General features: G+C 40.6%; 1 long non-coding RNA gene and 1 pseudogene across 3 annotated transcripts in view; one reads left to right on the top strand and one right to left on the bottom strand.

The window, feature by feature from the left end:
* Nucleotides 1-20,761, bottom strand: part of LOC133760455 (uncharacterized) — a 170,447-nt gene that overhangs the window by 125,638 nt on the left and 24,048 nt on the right. The gene's annotated exons all lie outside the window — the stretch shown is intronic.
* LOC133760523 (large ribosomal subunit protein uL4-like) lies at nucleotides 15,435-17,119 on the top strand (annotated as a pseudogene).

The raw sequence follows: 20,761 nt of genomic DNA on the forward strand, positions 1-20,761 counted from the left end.
GGAAGTTGGTCAGACTTCCACCAGTAAACCTCAGACTGTGTGGACCAGGCGATTCTCCAGAAGCGAACTCCATGGTAGAGGCCACAGAAGCCAGGGTAAGACACAAGGATCTCATTCCTATATAAGCTTTCTCTTTCCCCATTGCCAAACAGTGAACAAGTTTTTGGCTCAACTATATTCAAGTGCTATCTTGGGGAGGAAAAGGAATAAGAAATTCAGAAAGACTTAGCAAGTTTATGTTAAATTTTCCATCATATGGTGTGAGTTTATGAACGTGCTCAGGCCACTGATAGAAAACAAATGATAGATAAAACTTGACGATTGCCGGCGCCGCGGCTCAGTAGGCTAATCCTCCGCCTTGCGGCGCCGGCACACCAGGTTTTAGTCCCGGTCGGGGCACCGATCCTGTCCCGGTTGCCCCTCTTCCAGGCCAGCTCTCTGCTGTGGCCAGGGAGTGCAGTGGAGGATGGCCCAAGTCCTTGGGCCCTGCACCCCATGGGAGACCAGGAGAAGCACCTGGCTCCTGCCATCGGAACAGCGCGGTGCGCCGGCTGCAGCGCGCCTACCGCGGCGGCCATTGGAGGGTGAACCAACGGCAAAAAGGAAGACCTTTCTCTCTGTCTCCCTCTACTGTCCACTCTGCCTGTCAAAAAAAAAAAACAAAAAAAAACGACGATGATGGTATGGCTTGAACATGGCTTGTGTACCCTACAGATTCATGTGTTGGGAGCTAGGTCTCCAGCGTGGCATTATGGGGAGGTGGTGGAAACTTTAAGAGATGGGGTTTAGTAAGAGATGGGGTTTAGTAGGAGGTCCTTAGGTCATTGTGGCTATGCACTTGCAAGGTCAAAACTCCACCTGAATATTTTGAGTTTTTGTGAGAGAGCTGTTACAGAAGGAGAAAGCCTGGTCCCACCCAGCTGCCTCCCAGCCTCCTGGTTCCTGTAATCCCTCTCCTGCATACACTACTGCTTCAGGCATCTGTCACCCAAAACCTACCAGTGGCCCTTCTCCAGAGCCACAGCCTGTGCCTTGCATGGAGACTTCCAGCCTCCACAATCGTCAGCTACACAGATTATCTTTCTCTTCATAAGTAGCCTTTGTCAAATATTTTGCTATAGTGATGAAAAGCTGACTAAAATATAAAAATTCAAAAGTTTTCATACCACTTCCTATTTTTCAAATCTATTAAAATATTTGCAAAGTATTTGCTTATAATTTCTTTTACTTTTCCTCACAGAAATTGTTACTCATGGTTCATTCTGAGTTTTGTGTATTTACATTTCTGCCCTTCTGTGAGAAGTTAAATTAATGGTTTTTCTATTTAGTAAAACATTTTCTCAAAGAACAAGTTTTGGGTTGTATATTTATTCTATTTTTTCTACTTATTAATTAGTAATTTTATCTTTATTGGTTCTTTTTGTTTATCTTAGAGTTATTTAATTGCTTATTTCCCAACATCTGAGTTCACTAATAATTTATTTTATTTACCAAATGCTAATCAAAGTACTTAAAGGCATGCATTTTCTCCTGAGTACAACTTTTTCATATGGAGACTATGAAGAAAAAACTACTGCATTCCCACTTGAACTTTATTAATATCTATTTCAAAATAGAGTAGGCTATTACTGTAAAGAACAAGAACTGTTTTGTAATATAACTAGAGAACATGGCATGTATTTTTTGATATTTTAAATTCATTATTTCCCTTGTTACTTGATACATGAACAAAATTTATAAACATTTTATGAGGATAAAGAAACGGTATGGGGTTGGTGCTGTGGTGCAATGAGTTAACGCCCTGGCCTGAAACGCCGGCATCCCATATGGGTGCCAGTTCGAGACTTGGCTGTTCCACTTCTGATCCAGCTCTCTGCTATGCCCTGGGAAAGCAGTACAAGATGGCCCAGGTGCTTGGGACCCTGCACCCGTGTGGGAGACTCGGAAGAAGCTCCTGGCTCCTGGCTTCGGATCAGTGCAGTTCCGGCCATTGCGGCCAATTGGGGAGTGAACCATTGGACGGAAGATCTCTCTCTCTCTCTCTGCCTCTCCTCTCTCTGTGTAACTCAGATTTTCAAATAAATAAATAAATCTTCAAAAAAAAAAAAAAAAGAAAGAAACAGTACTATCAGCTTGCTGTATGTAGGACAGAAGATATTTATATAAATTAAAGCAATCTTATTCACTTTTTTCTTTATTATGGCTTTGCATATTTTTTCCTACTCTGTCACTCAAGGATTAAGAGAAGGTAAATGACATTTCCCATTGCATTATACTTTTTGTGCATTTTCCCTATATTCCTGAAAACAATCTTTTGACACATGCATTTCAGTTACATCTTAATTTGAATGTCCTTAGTCATTGTGATTTTTTTTGCCTTGAATTCAATTTTTGTCTGGAATTATCATTGCAAGGCTTTTTTTCATAAAAATTTTTAAACACTTATTATTTAAATTTCTCAGAGTTGCTTCTTAAACATATAGCTCCAGTAAATGGCATATTGGTGGGTTTATACTTTTTACTTGATTTAAGTGTATTTTACTATAGTAAAGGAATTTAACAATTTTAAGTTATGCATATGTATTTTGTGGATATATAAAAATGTATCTTAATTCTGTGTTATTTTATAATTTTTGCTTTTCATATCTCCTCAATATTTTATTTGATTTCTAACTTATATTATGTGGTCCTTATTTACATTATTTTCTCCTCTTTCTATCCTCTCCCAAAAGACCTTTGAAGTTAAAATCTATTTTTTTAAGAGTGTCAATTATTAAATCAACAATGGGAGTCACTTTGCACTTACTCCCCATGTAAGATCTCTGTCTTTAATGTGTTATACTATGCAAATTAACAGTAAAACTAGTACTCAAACAGTACTTTATAGTTTGTATATTTGTGTGAGTGCAAACTGTTGAAATCTTTACTTAGTATATACTAAGTTGATCTTCTGTATATAAAGATAATTAAAAATGAATCTTGATGAAGAATGGGATGGGAGAGGGAGTGGGAGATGGGATAGTTGTGGGTGAGAGGGAGGTTATGGGGGTAAAAGCCACTATAAACCAAAAGTTGTACTTTTGAAATTTATATTCATTAAATAAAAGTAGAAAGAAAGAAAGAAAGAAAGAAAGAAAGAAAGAAAGAAAGAAAGAAAGAAAGAAAGAAAGAAAGAAAGAAAGGAAGAAGGAAGGAAGGAAGGAAGGAATGGAAGGAAGGAAGGAAGGAAGGAAGGAAGGAAGGAAGGAAGGAAGGAAGGAGAGAGAAAGAAAAATCTATTTTTGGCTTTTAATAATTATCACCATAAAATTTTAGATAAATCCTTAAACATATGTAATTCTCAATCAATCACTTTTGGAAAGAAATCTAGAAACAATAAAGTGAAGAGGAAATCAACAGAATGGGAGAAAATGTTTGCAAACTATACATCTAATAAAGTTTAATATTCAGAATATATAAGGAACTCAAGAAACTCAAAAACAACCAAGCAAACAACCCAGTGAAGAAATAGGAAAAGGATATGAACAGGTATTTTTCAAAGGAAAAAAATACAAATGGCCAAAAGACACATGAAAAAATGTTAAAGATCACTAGCCATCAAGAAAATGCAAAAAAAAAATAATAATAATAATAATCACAATGAAGCATCAGCTCACCCCAGTTAGGATGGTTATCATCCAAAAATCACCAAATAACAAATGCTGGTGAGGATGTGAAGAAAAAGGTACCCTGATACATTGTTGGTGGGGATGTTAACTGGCACAATCATCATGGAAGACAGTATGGAGATTCATCACTACTGATAATATATCTAAGGAAATGAAACACCATATGAAGGAGTTACCTGCACTCCGATGCCTATAGATGCTCAATCCACAATGGCTAAGCTATGGAAACAACCTACATGTCCATCTACTGATGATTACATAAAGAAAATGTGGTATATATACAGATGGAATATTATCAGCCACCAAAAAGAACCACATCCAGACATTTGCAACAAAGTGGATGCAACCGGAGATCATTAAGCTAAGTGAAATAAGCCAGACCCAAAAGAAAAAATGCCACACATTTTCTATTTTTGGTAGTTAATACATATAAATATGCTACTATAGTTTTAATCATCTGTGATTATTTTAAAATTTACCATATATGAGTAGAATGCACATATTTTAGATAACTGCTTATAACCCTTGCCTATATTTCTGTTGAACTATGGACTTTTTATCTTTTTACTTGTTGAACTCTTTATTTAGTGGAGCATTAAGCCTATGCTTATAATGTAAATTAAAAATATTTTATCTCCGGGCTGGTGCTGTGGCACAGCGGGTTAATGCCCTGGCCTGAAGCACTAACATCCCATATGAGTGCCGGTTTGGGACCCGGCTGCTCCACTTCCAATTCAGCTCTCTGCTATGGCCTGGGAAAGCAGTGGAAGATGGTCCAAGTCCTTGGGCCCCTGCACCAACATGGGAGACCCAGAAGAAGCTCCTGGCTCCTGGCTTCCGATCGCAGCTCCAGCCATTGTGGCTAATTGGGGAGTGAAGCATCGGATGGAAGACTTCTCTCTCTCTCTCTCTTTCTCTCTCTCTCTGTCTCTCCTCTCTCTGTGTGTAACTCTGACTTTCAAATAAATAAATAAATGTTTAAAAAAATTTTTACCTGAAAATTTGAAAATGAAACAAAGAAAGAGGAAGGGAAGGAAGGAGGATGAGAAATACAATTAGAATTATATCTATGAAGTACACTGAATCAGTTCTCATATTAATATCGTATTAATATGAGAATTGTGTCATAGTAATTATCATGCATTTGCTGTAACCCTGAGATTTTAATGTATTATTTATTAATAAAAAAAGATTTATTCACATTTTTATTTATTTGTTTTAAAGGGAGAGAGAGAAAGAGAATCTTTCATCCACTCGTTCATTCCCTAAATGGCCACAATAGCTGGAGCCTAGCTATGACAAAGCCAGGAGTCTAGACCTCTATCTGGGTCTCCAACATGGGAGGCAGGGCCCAAGTACATAGACCATATTCAGCCGCTTTCCCAAGCAAATTAGCAGGGAGTGGATGGAAAGCAGAGCAACTGGGATGCAAACCAGCACTCTGATATGGAATGCTGGCATGGCAGGCAGCATATTAACCACTCACCAAATGCCCTCCCCTGGACATAAACTCTCTGGCATATCTTCTCTGATATTAGATCTTTTTTATTTTTATTTTTTTTTTTATTTTTGACAGGCAGAGTGGACAGTGAGAGAGACAGAGAGAAAAGTCTTCCTTTGCCGTTGGTTCACCCTCCAATGGCCGCTGCGGCCGGCGCACCGCGCTGATCCGATGGCAGGAGCCAGGTGCTTCTCCTGGTCTCCTATGGGGTGCAGGGCCCAAGCACTTGGGCCATCCTCCACTGCACTCCCGGGCCACAGCAGAGAGCTGGCCTGGAAGAGGAGCAACCGGGACAGAATCCGGTGCCCCGACCAGGACTAGAACCCGGTGTGCCGGTGCCGCAAGGCAGAGGATTAGCCTAGTGAGCCGTGGCGCCGGCCTGATATTAGATCTTAAGACCCTCAGTCCCAGGGAGTATTATCCTATACCTGGAAAGGGAGAATACTGCACAATGAGAAAGCAAGCAGTGAACTTGAGAATAGGTCGATAAAAACTTCCCAAGCTCAAATACAAATAGAATAATGAATGAAAAAAAGAATAAAAGAACATACAAACTGTGAGATAATTTCAGTAAGTACAAAATATGTGTACAGAAGTTCTTCAACTTAGGATTGGGTTGTATCCCAATAACCCCATTGTACATTGAAACTATAGTAATTGCAAATGCACCTAAGCTATCAAACACCTTAGCTAAGCACTGTAGCGCATGAGCTATTTACCCTCGTGATCACATGGCTGACTGGGATCTGCAGCTCTTGGCCACTGCTCAGGATCATGAGAACCCAACCCATGGCCCTGGCTGCCCGATAAGCCTAACCAGACACCTGGGCCTTCTCTTTCCAGGTCCCTGCTCCACAAATTCTGGCTGCTTCAGAAGTCTCTCTCTTATCTCTGTCACTTCAGCTTGTGCTCCACCTGGCTTCTCCTTCCCTCCTGGAGGGAAGAGAAATGTCCGCTGACAGAAGTCTGAAGTCATAGTGAGGCTCACTTTGCTATTGCTATTTTCTCAACACTCAGTCTTGTGCTGATGGCTATTCAGTGTCTGAGTATAATTGCCTCATATATTCAGTACACTTTTATCCTGTCCTTGACAGTCTGGCATTGGTTTCTCTGCCATGGGGAGCATAATACATGGCTGTGTTATTTTATAAAATATAATGGAGTAAATGCAACATGGCATCCTAGATTGGATCCTGAAAATAAAACTGGTGAAATGCAAAGCTTGTAAGTTTATTTAATTGTAATGTAGCAATGTTAATCTTAGTTTTGACAAATGTAGCATGCTAATGTAAGTTATTATCATTAGTGGAAAGTAAGTGAAGGGTGTTTAGGAACTCTACTATTTTTGCAATGTTTTCATAAACCTAAAATTATTTCAAAATCATTTATTAAAAATGCAATATTATAGATTAAGACCATTAATCATAACTAGCAATCACATAGCCATTACTATGCTGGGCATTATTTTAAATTATTTACGTACAGTAACTCACTCTCTCCTCACCAGAAGAATAATCCTGTGTGATAGGGCTATTAAGATCTTTTCACAGAAGAGGAACTACAGCACAGAGATTAAACTAGTGAGTAGCAGAAGTGAACAAGACTAGAGTGGTAAAATGTCATCTTCATTGCACCCTATCAACATTACTTACTAGCAACATGACCTCGCTGTTGATATCCCTGGTCACCTGGTAGAGGTAGTGTTAATCAGCTTTCTCCTCTGTAAGCCCCCCCCCCCTCCTCTTTCCACACTCTATTCCTTGGAAAAAAGTCATTATGCATAGCCCATACCTAGGGAATGGAGAGTTATGCTCCATCCCCATGAAGGAAAAGTATCTGCCTATAATATTTATAATTCTTCTGTATGGGAGATTGTCCTTTCTTCCCTGTGAACATACTTATTCAGTCATTTATTTATATTATGAATTATTATTCATAATATCCATATTATTATTAATTATTATTTATGAATATTTATTTCACACTTTTGGTTATAATCCAGTCCTTTATTTATTTTTTTTAATAAATATAAATTTCCAAAGTACAGCTTATGGTTTACAATGGCTTCCCCCCCATAACTTCCCTCCCACCCACAACCCTCCCCTTTCCCGCTCCCTCTCCCCTTCCGTTCACAGCAAGATTCATTTTCAATTCTCTTTATATACATAAAATCAGTTTAGTATATATAAAGATTTCAACAGTTTGCCCGCACATAGCAACACAAAGTGAAAAAATACTGTTGGAGTACTAGTTATAGCATTAAATAACAGTGTACAGCACATTAATGACAGAGATCCTGCATGATATTTTTTTAAAAAGATTAATTTTCTATGTAATTTCCAATTTAACACCAAGGGGTTTTTTTTCATTTTCAATTATCTTTATATACAGAAGATCGCTTCAGTATATACTAAGTAAAGATTTCATCAGTTTGCACCCACACAGAAACACAAAGTGTAAAAATACTGTTTCAGTACTAGTTATATCATTACTTCACCTTGGACAACCCATTAAGGACAGATCCCACATGGGACGTAAGTACATAATGACTCTTGATGTTGATTTAACAATTTAACACTCTTGTTTATGGCGTCAGTAATCTCCCTAGGTTCTAGTCACGAGTTGCCGAGGCTATGGAAGCGTTTAGGGTTCGCCGACTTCGATCTTATTCCGACAGGGTCATAGTCAAAGTGGCTTGGCCTAACCAAGCGCAGGACAAGATTGCTTAAAGCATAGCAGGGTTTGCCTGACACAGAGCCAAGAGCTAAAATGTGATCATATGTTGAAGTCTCAGGGGCCAGCACTATGGTGTAGCTGGTAAAGCTGCCACCTGCACTGCCGGCATCCCATATGGGCAATGGTTCAGGTCCCGGCTGCTCCACTTCTGATCCAGCTCTCTGATATGGCCTGGAAAAGCAGTACAAGATGGCCCAAGTCCTTGGGCCCCTGAACCTGTGTGGGAGACCCAGAAGAAGCTCCTGGCTCCTGGCTTTGGATCAGCGCAGCTCCATCCGACCATTGTGGCCAATTGGGGAGTGAACCAGCAGATGGAAGACCTCTCTCTCTCTCTCTCTCTCTCTCTCTCTCTCTGCCTCTCCTTCTCTCTGTGTAACTCTTTCAAGTAAATAAATATTTTAAAAAATATATAGTGAAGTCTCAGACTAGCTAGAGTTTAAAAAGACCTCTCTGGTCATCTTCAGAATACACTTGGGACTTCAGAAAGGCCATGTTCCAGAGTAAGTTTCACTTCCTAGGACTAAGCTCAAAACTTCATACAAAATTTTCATTTAAGTATTTGAGAGGCAAAAAGAGGAAGCAAGGGAAGGAGGAGGGGAGGGAAGAGAGGGGAGATGGGGAGAGAGAGAAACTCTCATCTATCGGTTGACTCCCCAAAAGCCCACAACAACCAGGGCTCAACCAAAATCAAAGCTGGTAGCCAAAGCTCAACCCAGGTAGGTGGGTGGCAGGAACCCACTACTTGAGCCATCACCTCTGCCTCCTAGGGTGCACATTAGCAGGAAGCTGGAATTGGGAGCAGGAGCTGAGAATCAAACCCAGGTGCTGTGATGTGGGAAACTGGTGTCCTAACCAGCACCTTAGCCATTATGTCAAATACCTGCTTTTAAGCTTTGAACTGACAAGATCAAAGTATCCAACATCAGTCCAACTGACTGCCAGAACAAAATTCAACATTCTTGAGAGGAAAATATTCATAATCCAGGCCCCCCACATTATATCATCTACAGTGTCCACATGTTGTAATATATATGCATATATTCACACATATTTATGTTAAAATATATATAGCCATACATCCTATGGTTTTTTTTTTTTTTTGACAGGCAGAGTGGATAGTGAGAGAGAGAGAGACAGAAATGTGGGTGCAGGGCCCAAGGACTTGGGCCATCCTCTACTGCCTTCCCGGGCCATAGTAGAGAGCTGGCCTGGAAGAGGGGCAACCGGGACAGAATCTGGCGCCCCGACCGGGACTAGAACCCGGTGTGCCAGCGCCGCAAGGCGGAGGATTAGCCTGTTAAGCCACGGCGCCGGCCTAAGCTGAAAAGCCCTTCACTCAGCCCAACTTCCAAAGTGACCACTGCAGCTGAGGGGATGGTCAAGTAGGGTCAGCAACATTGCAGGCAGAACTGTAAATTTCTTGTTAGAGATGCCACCTGCCTTTACCTGGCCAGCTCTCCTCCCAGGCCAGCCAAGTAATGAAAGTCAACAGAGTGCCTTCCCCTAGGAGGTTCACACCTCCCTTAGGATATACCCCATGTGAAGAGATTGATAGGTCTGGGCCTCTGAATTTACAAGGCCTAAAGCCCAACAGATTATTATCAAGCCCCTTCTATCAGGTTCTATTTGCCTCTCAATCAGAAAACTTAATTGTAGCTTAGACAGCACCTTTCTTAGCTCCTCTAATAATGACTCTGTCCTTTGTTCTAGACCCTGTCTAGTGCACTTGGGCCTCATTCCTTTGTAATCATAACCTCTACTCTACCACCAATGGCTCTACTCCCAACATGTGTGTACTGATGGTCCTCTTCCCCACTTAATGCTGTATAATTGTTCAAACCTGGTAAATGCCACTCTTAGGATCATTGGTTACTATCCTCACTCTGTCTTTTATGACCTTGTCTAAATATGATCAGAGTCGGCAAACTTGGAAGGCTTCCATAGCCTTGGCAACTCATGACGACAGCCTAGGATGGTTACTGGCGCCATAAACTAGAGTGTCAATTTGTTGGGTCAACAACAGGAGCCACTGTGCACTTGCTCCTCATGTGGGATCTCTGTCCTTAATGAGCTGTACATTGTGATTTAATGCTATAACTAGTACTCAAACAGTATGTTTCACTTTGTGTTTCTATGTGGGTGCAAATTGTTGAAATCTTTATACTAAATTGATCTTCTGTATATAAAGAGAATTGAAAATGAATCTTGATGCAAATGGAAGGGGAGAGGGAGCGGGAGAGGGGAGGGTTGCGGGTGGGAGGGAAGTTATGGGGGGGGGGAAGCCATTATAATCCATAAGCTGTACACTGGAAATTTATATTCATTAAATAAAAGTTAAAAAATATATATATATAGCACACAGGGCAGGAGTAGTAAAGGGAACTATGCTGTCACATGGGTCATGCACTTTACTTAAAGTATTAAACAATATTAACTCTGAGAAAATGGTGGTTGGTATACATATTGCAATCCTGATACCATCCTGGGAAGCAGCAGGTGACAGCTCAAATACTTGGGTCCATGCTACTCACAAGGAAAACCTAGACTGGGATCTGGGCTTCCATCTTTGTGCTAACCTAGCCCACTGCAGGCATTTGGGCAGTGAACCAGTGAATGGAAGATCTGTGTCTTTCTCTCTCTCCCTATCTCACTCTCTCTCTTTCACATAAAATGAAAATAAATTTTAAAATGTTTATATAGTACAAATAAGTATAGCTAAACCCACATACTGATTATACTACAATTTTAAGTAATGCTGTATTAGCCAGAACAAGTCAGGAAAGGATAAAGAGAAAAATAAAACAATAGATTGGGAAAATTGAAAGAAAGTAAAAAAATGATGAATCTAAATAGCCATATCTGCAATTTCATTAAGTGTTAAAAAACAGTGCTTCAGAGCCGGCGCCGTGGCTCAATAGGCTAATCCTCCGCCTGTAGCGCCGGCACACCGGGTTCTAGTCCCGGTCGGGGCACCGATCCTGTCCCGGTTGCTCCTCTTCCAGGCCAGCTCTCTGCTGTGGCCAGGGAGTGCAGTGGAGGATGGCCCAAGTGCTTGGGCCCTGCACCCCATAGGAGACCAGGAGAAGCACCTGGCTCCTGCCTTCGGATCAGCGCGGTGCGCCGGCTGCAGCACGCCGGCCGCAGCGGCCATTGGAGGGTGAACCAACGGCAAAGGAAGACCTTTCTCTCTCTCTCTCTCACCGTCCACTCTGCCTGTCAAAAATAAATAAATTAAAACAAACAAACAAACAAAAACAGTGCTTTAGTCTATCTTCTGCTGCATAACAAAATACCTGAGGGATCCTTTACATAGAAAAGGGGTTTAGTTAGTTCCCACTTTGGAGTCAGCCTCATGGGCTCATCCTCTAGCAGCAGAAGTGTGTGCAACAAGGAGATTCAGGGAGATGCAGTGACCACTTTTACTCTGTTGTGACAATCTACTGTTGAAGAAAGTAATTGGATTCCTGTGAGAACTACATTCATCCCTCTCACAGAACCACTTTAATCTCTTCATAGGCTTGCATTGTAATGATCTAATCCCCTTCCACTAGGGCCCAACTCTTAAAGATTCCACCTTCTTTCTTTTTTTTTTTTTTTTTAATTTGACAGAGTTAGACAGTGAGAGACAGAGACAGAGAGAAAGGTCTTCCTTCCATTGGTTCACTCCCCAAATGACCACTGTGGCAAGACCTACGCCGATCTGAAGCCAGGAGCCAGGTGCTTCCTCCTAGTCTCCCATGCGGGGGCAGGAGCCCAAGCACTTGCGCCATCCTCCACTGCCTTCCCGGGTCACAGCGGAGAGCTGGACTGGAAGAGGAGCAACCGGGACTAGAACCCAGTGCCCATATGGGATGCCAGCGCTGCAGGCAGAGGATTAACAGAGTGAGCCACGGCATCAGCATCCACCTTCTTTTAACACAACCACACAGGATACCAAACAGGAACAGTTAGTGGGCACACTCAAACCATATACAAACCATGGAAACAGATTAGAAATAAAAGGAAGGAAAAAAATATACCTTGTCAATGATATGCATAAGAAAACTGAAGCTTATTAATAATAGATTAAATGAATCTTAAGAAGAATAAACATGAAGTTACAGACATTTTATTGGGATAATCAGATCAATCCAAGAAGATGCTATAGCAATATTATAATGGAAGTGGTTAATAACTTTGCTTAAAAATAAATGAAGCCAGGGGCCAGCACTGTGGCACAGAGGGTTAACACCCTGGCCTGAAACGTCAGCATCCCATACGGTCGCTGGTTTGAGACCCGGCTGCTGTACTTCCAATCCAGCTCTCTGCTATGGCCTGGGAAAGCAATACAAGATGGCCCAAGTCCTTGGGCCCTTGCACCCACGTGGGAGACCCAGAAGAAGCTCCTGGCTCCTGGCTCCTGGCTTCCAATCGGCGCAGCTCCGGCCATTGCAGCCAATTGGGGACTAAACCAGGAGTTGAAGACCTCTCTCTCTCTCTCTCTCTCTCTGCCTCTCCTCTCTCTGTGTAACTCTGACTTTCAAATAAATAAATAAATCTTTAAAATAAATAAATAAATGAAGCCAAAGCTGACTGAACTGAATGGACAGGTAGAGAAATCTACAATCAGAAGTGAAACATCAATTTCCCCCTTAATAAATAGAGTAAAATAAAAGGATATAGAAAATCCAAAAATTTTGTTAACCATCTTAACCTACGTGGCTTTTATGGAATAATTTGTCTAAAACCTGCAGATTTTACATTCTTCCCAAAGGCACATACAGCATTTGTCCAAGATAGCCTTATTCTAGGACATAAAACAATATTTAATCTATTGAAAGAGTTCCAAATTTTAGAATATGTCCACTAACCATAAAAATTTAAATCAGATATCAATAAAATTATTTAGAAAAACCTCAAATATTTTAAATTTAAGCGAGGTTATAAATAACTAATAAAATATGAAATCATACACATAGCTAATAAATATTTGAAACTAAGTAATTACAAAAATATACAAAATGCACTGGACAGAAAGTTTATCAATTTATCTTTAAATTTGTTAATTTTCTGCCAGTTCAAATAAACTAGTTTTTGCAGTAAATTTTTTATTTCATATATACTTTTCAACTTCAGAATTTCCATTTGATTTTTCTCTAAAATTCCTCTCTTTGTTATTACTCTTCTATGCAATTTAACATGATCATCACATCTTCCTGTACTCCTTTAATCATACTTCCCTCTAGTTATGTGAATGTATTTATAATGGTTATTTTCAAGTCTTTTTCTGTTAACTCTGACATCTAGTTGCTCTCATGAAAATTTCTATTGTATATATGTGTCATACTCTTTCTTTGTAAGTCTTGTAATTTTTCTTGGGAAATGGACATTTTAGATAATATATTGTAGCAAGTCATGCGGCATACTCATCTTTTATGGGACATATTACTTGTTATTTGCTTAATGGTTGGTTGGATTATTTTAGTAAAATCTGTGCTCCATTTCCAAATGCCTGTAGAGTGCAAGACCTCGGGTGCTCCTCCTGAGGGTAATGCAGCTTTGAATGTGGCCACATTCACAGTGAATGACAGTTGCTGTCTTCATCTCTTTCCCTGATGACACACAGCTGTTAAATTCAACTAATTGCTGGCTAATTACTATGTTGTTTTCAACGGCATTTTGTAACATAAATTGCTGAACTGATTAATCCCATCAAATTTGACTCCTCGAAAGGTATAGTCATTAAGGTCAGTGTTTGAAAATTTTTCTGATCCCAGGAATATTCATCCCAGCTGTTTCATTCCACAGTTCTCTTTTAGTAGCCACCAGTCTACAATCCAATCTGTAACTGTATTAAATCCTTGAATCTCCCCCACCCTCCAATTTCCATAGCTTCCACTTTTCGTGTATTTAGTCTTGAACTTGCACACAATTTGCTACCAGTGAAATCAGTTTCTTTGGGAAGATATTGGGAGCTTTCCGTTTTCTGGCCTGTTTGTCTTCCCAGGCAAAACTGCGGAGCCAGGGTTTCTGGAGTTGAGGACAATAGCAAGCTTCTTTCTGAATGACATCTCACTCTGCAATCTGAGTGCTTGATGAAGCAGGAGCAGGCAGTGCCTCAGGTCCTCTCAAGTGCTGTGGGCACCCGTATTCTTAGCATGTTTTGACCAACATCATGGATTGTTTCCAACTCACCTAATAGCCCCTACTTCCTATCACTCATTTATATAATTAATATGTCATTAACAAGACAGTATCACAGACACCCACATACACATGACTTTGATGTTCATTCTCTTTTCTACCTACTACAATCAAGAATCCACATTTATAAATGTTTTCCTTCTTAAAAACCATTGGGGAACATTGGCCTTCCAACAATCCTTGTTTTGGAAAGTATGCAATAATCATGTCCTACTCACATGCAAGCCTTTTTTTTTTCTTCTAGATTGAGAGATCACCCTATTTCCTGGATTTATTATGCTTATCCATTCCTAGAAGAAAAGACCTTTCTAAGATGTATTTCAATAAAAGCAATTTAACTTTTGTTGTAGATTCGTTATTCACTGAAGGATCTCTTTAGGGTAAGATGATCTGTGAACTTTTAAAACTGAAGTAACAATGTGGCCATTGAAGGATGAAGCATTCCATGTACAAATATCAATGGAAAGGTTATGAATTAACATAGGAGAATTCAGCTACAGGGATAGCGAATAGACAATTATCTTGGCACTCATACTACTCAACATGATGGATTAAAGCTCAATCTGGAGTTTGTTAGGACAAGAATGGGTCTATGAGGTATGAGATTCACACAGGGAGCTCCCCCTTTGCCCTCCCCGCAAACATATGGCAATGAAAAAGTGCATAAAATATAAGGTTTGTTGAGCTTAAAAATCAGATAATCATTTTCCTGACTCAGACACAGATCTACCTATCTGCAGATCTGGGCTCTGGAGTCAGAAACCACAGAGATGATGCCTGTGTAACTCCTGGAGAGCTTGTAGAGTAGTATTCCATAGTGGCAAGGCACCAAAGTCAGGCTCACCATGTAGATGAAGTCCACTGTCTATAAAGTTAGATTTAAAAGAGTTCTGGCCCACATCCAGAAAATACAGTTCACATCTTGTAGCAGCCTGGATTAGGAGAAATGAGGTTAGCCATTGTCATCATGGCAGGACTTGGGTCCTTTTACCTACTGGTTAACATAAAATACTTTTCAAATTAGGGAATGTGGGGAGTCTGGATAAAAGTTACAATAAGTTTCCAAACATAGGGAGGTAAGCATGGGGAGAAGAAAAGCAAGACAAACAAAAGCAGAGAAATCTATTCCCAAAGCAGACTTAGAAGGACATGTTTAGAGATGATGTGTAGGTTCACAATCGTGATTGTGGCAATGGTTTCACAGGTACATTAATGTGTCAAAATTCATTAAAGTATACATGTTAGCTTTTTTTTTTTTCTCCTGAGGGAGCCAAAGTTGAGAGAAGTATGGCTTTCTCTTTTCTCTGCCATGGTATATGCCTGTCCACTCCAGAAGAGAAGAGTAATCTGGCAAAAACATCACTTTATCTTCTATGCCAAAGGTTCCCATTCTGTGGGACAGGTGAACTTTTTTCACACCAGCGTGCACAAAAACACCAGGCAGCCCGATGCTGTCACTGAATTAGCAGGTCACCGACCACTGCTGGGTCTTGGAGTACTGGCAGAGCTGTGGCTCAAGTTCTCAGTGTCTGAGGCAGTGGAACTCATTGATCTGTCCAGGGTGCTTTTGGAAATCTGTGCCAAATAGGCTGCATGTTTGTACCAACCAAAACTTGGTGCCATTGGCATTTTGGCATTTACACAATCCAAAAGTGACAGGCCATCTGCTCTGCCCTGGCTGTATCAGCCTTGCCAGCACTGGTAATGTCTAAAGGCCACTGTATTGAGGAAGTTCCTTAACGTCCTCCTGATGGTTGAAGATAAAGTGGAAGGTTACAAAAAGATCAAGGAGACTGTTTTGCTGCTTCAGACTTTTTTTTTTTTTTTTTTGACTGGCAGAGTGGACAGTGAAAGAGAGAGACAGAGAGAAAGGTCTTTCTTTTGCCGTTGGTTCACCCTCCAATGGCTGCCGCGGCTGGCATGCTGCGCCTGGCACACCGCGCCAATCCGAAGGCAGGAGCCAGGTGCTTCTCCTGGTCTCCCATGCGGGTGCAGGGCCCAAGCACTTGGGCCATCCTCCACTGCCCTCCCGGGCCACAGCAGAGAGCTGGACTGGAAGAGGGGCAACCGGGACAGAATCCAGCGCCCCAACCGGGACTAGAACCTGGTATGCCGGCACTGCAGGCGGAGGATTAGGCTATTGAGCCACGGTGCCAGCCTGCTTCAGACTCTTAAGGCCTGGCAAGACATCAAAAAAGTCTATGCCTCTCAGAGAGCTGGCAAGGGCAAAACGAGTAGCCAGCATGGAATCCAGCACAAGGGTTGGGGATATCCAGACGGCAGGCCATTGAAGGCCTGTAAACCAATCATTTGGTCTGGCCCTGCCAAAACAATGACAGGTAGGACTATAAATTCAGTTAAGACTACAGCAGATTAATTTTTAAGGTGAAAATCATGGCCTGTGAACGATGTTATAGATATCCAAATGGTCCTCAGCAGAGGGAAGGTTCCCCAGCCCTAGTGGGCCTTCAGCAACATCCTTGGAATTATTCTGCTCAGTTTTAAAGCTTGCTCCTGGTGGGTACGTGGGATGTTCCTGAACTTGGACTGAAAGTCTTTCAGCAAGCTAGATGAATTATATGGCACTTGGCATGAAGCTGCTTCTCTCAAAAGTAACTACAACCTTCCCATGTACAAGATGCTCAATACAGACCTTAGTGAATCTTGAAAAGCCCAGAGATTTAAAGAGCTCTCCAAGCACCACACCAAAAAGATTCATTGCTGAGTACTGAATAAGAATCCACTGAGTAACATTCCAACCATGTTGAAGCCAAACCCATAAGCAGACTACGAGCTGGAACACCATTCCTTGCCGGTCCAGAAATCATAAACTCCGGGTGGAGAGGCGGCAGCAGCATTAGCAGCCAAGTCAGACCAGAAGGGGTTTGCAGGCAAGAAGCCTGTGGAGGTGAAGAAAAGAAAGCAGGCTGCTGGTGTCAGGAAGCAGAAGTCTTCGGGGGAAAAGGCTGCAGCTTCCAAGAAGCCAGCAGAGAAGAAAACTGCCACAGAAGGAAAGAAGCCTGGTGGATAAACTCTTAAATTTGCTTATCGCAAAAAGGTCAAATCTTTTTGGACAACTTATTTTGAATAAAGATACTATCAGAGAAACAGTGTGGAAAAAAAAAAACCCCTATACATGCTAAATGCATGCAGTTTATTTTCTGTCAATTTTACTTTTACAAAACTGTATGAAAGCATTTACAAATAATTTTTAGTAAAATTAAATTCATCATGAAAATCAGTAACCAAAACAATCCTATTTAGAAGTAAATAACAAAACACATAAGAAACACATCTTACCAACACAGGCACACATAAACTGAAAGTGAAAGGATGGAAAAAGACATTCCATACTAATGGAAAGCAAAACAGAGCAGGTGTTGCCATCCTAACATCAGACAAAATAGACATTAACACAAAAACTGTTAGAAGAGACAAAGGAGGGCACTCTGTAATGATTAAGGCTTCAATTCAACAGGAAGATGTGACTAAAATAAATGCATATGTAGGTTTGGCACTGTGGTGTAGCAAGTAAAGCCACCGCCTGCAGTGCTGGCATCCCATGTGGGCAGCAGTTCAAGTCCCAGCTACTCTACTTCTGATCCAGCTCTCTACTATCACCTGAGAAAGCAGGAGAAGATGGCCCAAGTCCTTGGGCCACTGCACTCACATGAGAGACTCAGAAGAAGCTCCTGGTGGCCGGCACCATGGCTCACTAGGCTAATCCTCTGCCTGCGGCACCAGCACCCTGGGTTCTAGTTCTGGTCGGGGCGCTGGATTCTGTCCCAGTTGCTCCTCTTCCAGTCCAGCTCTCTGCCGTGGCCCGGGAAGGCAGTGGAGGATGCTTGGGCCCTGCACCAGCTTGGAAGACCAGGAGGAAGCACCTGGCTCCTGGCTTTGGATCGGTGCAGCGCCATTTGGGGGGTGAACCAACAGAAGGAAGACCTTTCTCTCTGTCTCTCTCTCTCTTTCACTGTCAGAAAGAAAGAAAGGAAGGAAGGAAAAGAGGGAGGGAGGGAGGAAGCAAACAAGCAAGCTAGCTAGCTAGCTCCTAATTCCTGGCTTCAAATCGCCACAACTCCAAGAGTTGTGGTCATCTGATGGAGGACCACTCTGTGTCTCTCTCCCTCTGCCTCTGCCTCTCTGTAACTCTGCCTTTCAAATAAATAAATAAATTTTTAAAAAATCAAAAAATGTTTATGCACCCAATTATAGAGTTCCTGGCTACTTAAAAGGAATTGTTAATAGATTTAAGGGAAACATAGATTCCAATACAACAGTAACAGGGGACTTCAACACCCCACTTTCAACAATGGACAGATCAACTAGACAGAAAATCAACAAAGAAACAATACAGCTAATCAATACTATGGACCAAATGGACCTAATGGATATCTACAGAACTTTTCATCACATAGGTGCAGAATACACATTCTTCTCCTCAGTGCATGGAACTTTCTCTGAACACAATGGGATAAAGACAGAAATCAACAACATAAAAATCATTACATCATGTGAAAACACATGGAAACTGAACAACAACCTTCTGAATGAACAGTGGGTCATAGAAATCAAAAGAGAATTCAAAAAATATATAGAAATGAATGAAGATGACAATACATCATATCAAATCTTATGAGATGCAACAAAAGCAGTGTTAAGAGGGAAAATTATAGCAGTTGGCACCTACTAAAAAATTGGAAAAGTAACAAGTAAATGACCTATCAAGGCATCTCAAGGATCAAGAAAAACAACAACAAACCAAAATCCAACTTAGTAGGAAGAAAGAAATAATTAAAATTAAAGAATAAATAAACAAAATTGAAACTAACAAAACAATATAAAAGATCAGTGAAATGAAGAGCTGGGTTTTTGGAACAATAAACAAAACGTATACACCATTGGCTCAACTAACCAAAAAATAAAAAAAAGAGGGATAAGACCAAATCAATAAAAATCTGAGAAGTAAAAGGAAATGAAAAACATATACTACCGAGACAAAAAGAATCATCAGGAATCACTAAAAAGAGCTATATGCCAAAAAATTGGGAAATTTAGAAGAATGGAAAGATTCCTGGACACATACAATCTACCAAAATTGAGTCATGAACACACAGAAAATCTAAACGGACTAATAACCAAGATGAAAACTGAATCAGTAATAAAAACCCTACCAACAAGAAAAGCCCAGGACTGGATGGTTTCACTGCTGAATTCTATCAGACATTTAAAGAAGATCTAATTCCATTTCTTCTCAAGCTACTCAAAACCACTGAAAGGGAGGGAATCCTTCCAAATTCTTCTATGAGTCCTCTGTCACCATAATTCCTAAACCTGAAAAAGATGCAACAAAGAGAACTACAGACCAATTTCCCTGATGAACATAGATAAAAAATGTTCAAATATTAACTAATCAAATCCAACAACACAACAGAAAGATCATTCACTCGGACCAAGTATGATATATCCCTGGTGTGCAGGGGTGGTTCAACATTCACAAACCAATCAATGTGACACATCATATAAAAAACTGAAGAACAATAACCCTATAGTTAACTCAATAGATGCAGAGAAAGGATTTAGTAAATTGCAACATCCTTTCATGATAAAAACCTTAAGCTGGGGCTGGTGCTGTATTATAGCAGGTAGAGCTGCCTCATGCAGTGCCAGTATCTCATTTCAGTGCCAGTTTGAGTCCCAGCTGCTCCAGTTCCTATCCAGCTCTCTGCTATGCCATGGGAAAGCAGTAGAAGATGGCCCAAGTCCTTGGGCCCCTGCACCCGCATAGGAGACCCAGAAGAATCTCCTGGATCCTGGCTTCAGATTGGCACAGCTTCAGCCATAGAGGTCAGTTGGGGAGTGAACCAGCAGATGGAAGAACTCTCTCTTTCTGCCTCTCACTTTCTTTCTGTGTAACTCTGACTTTCAAATAAATAATAAAATAAATAAATATTAAAAAAACCTTAAGCAAATTTGATATAGAAGGAACATTTCTTAACACAATCAAGGCAATGTATGACAAACACACAGCTGGCATTTTATTGAATGGGAAAAGCTGAAAGAATTCCCCTTAAGATCTGGAACCAGACAAGGGTGCTCACTCTCATCATTGCTATTTAATATAGTCCTGAACCATTAGGCAAAAAGAAGAAATCAAAGTGATACAAATTGGAAAGGAGGAAGAATTCAAACTATCCCTATTTGTAGATGACAATATGCAGGGGATACAAAACACAGCTCTGAGAGACTACTGGAACTCATAGAAGAGTTTGATAAAGTGGCCAGATATAAAACCAACACATAAAAATTAATAGTCTTTGTATACAAAGCCAATGCCATGGCCAAGAAAGAACTTTTAAGATAGATCCCATTCACAGTACCTACAAAAATAAATATGTTGGAATAAATTTAAGCAAGGATATCAAAGATCTCTGTGATGAAAATTACAAAACATTAAAGAAAGAAATAGAAGAAGACACAAAAAATGGAAAAATCTTCAATGTTCATGGATTAAAAGAATCAATATCATCAAAATGTCCATATTACCAAAAGCAATTTACAGGTTCAATGCAATACCAATCAAAATACCAAGGACATTCTTCTCAGATCTAGAACAAATGATGCTAAAATTCACATGGAAACACAAGAGACCCAAAATAGCTAAAGGAATCTT

This window comes from Lepus europaeus, chromosome 5 (assembly GCF_033115175.1).
Source record: "Lepus europaeus isolate LE1 chromosome 5, mLepTim1.pri, whole genome shotgun sequence".
Lineage (NCBI taxonomy): Eukaryota > Metazoa > Chordata > Mammalia > Lagomorpha > Leporidae > Lepus > Lepus europaeus.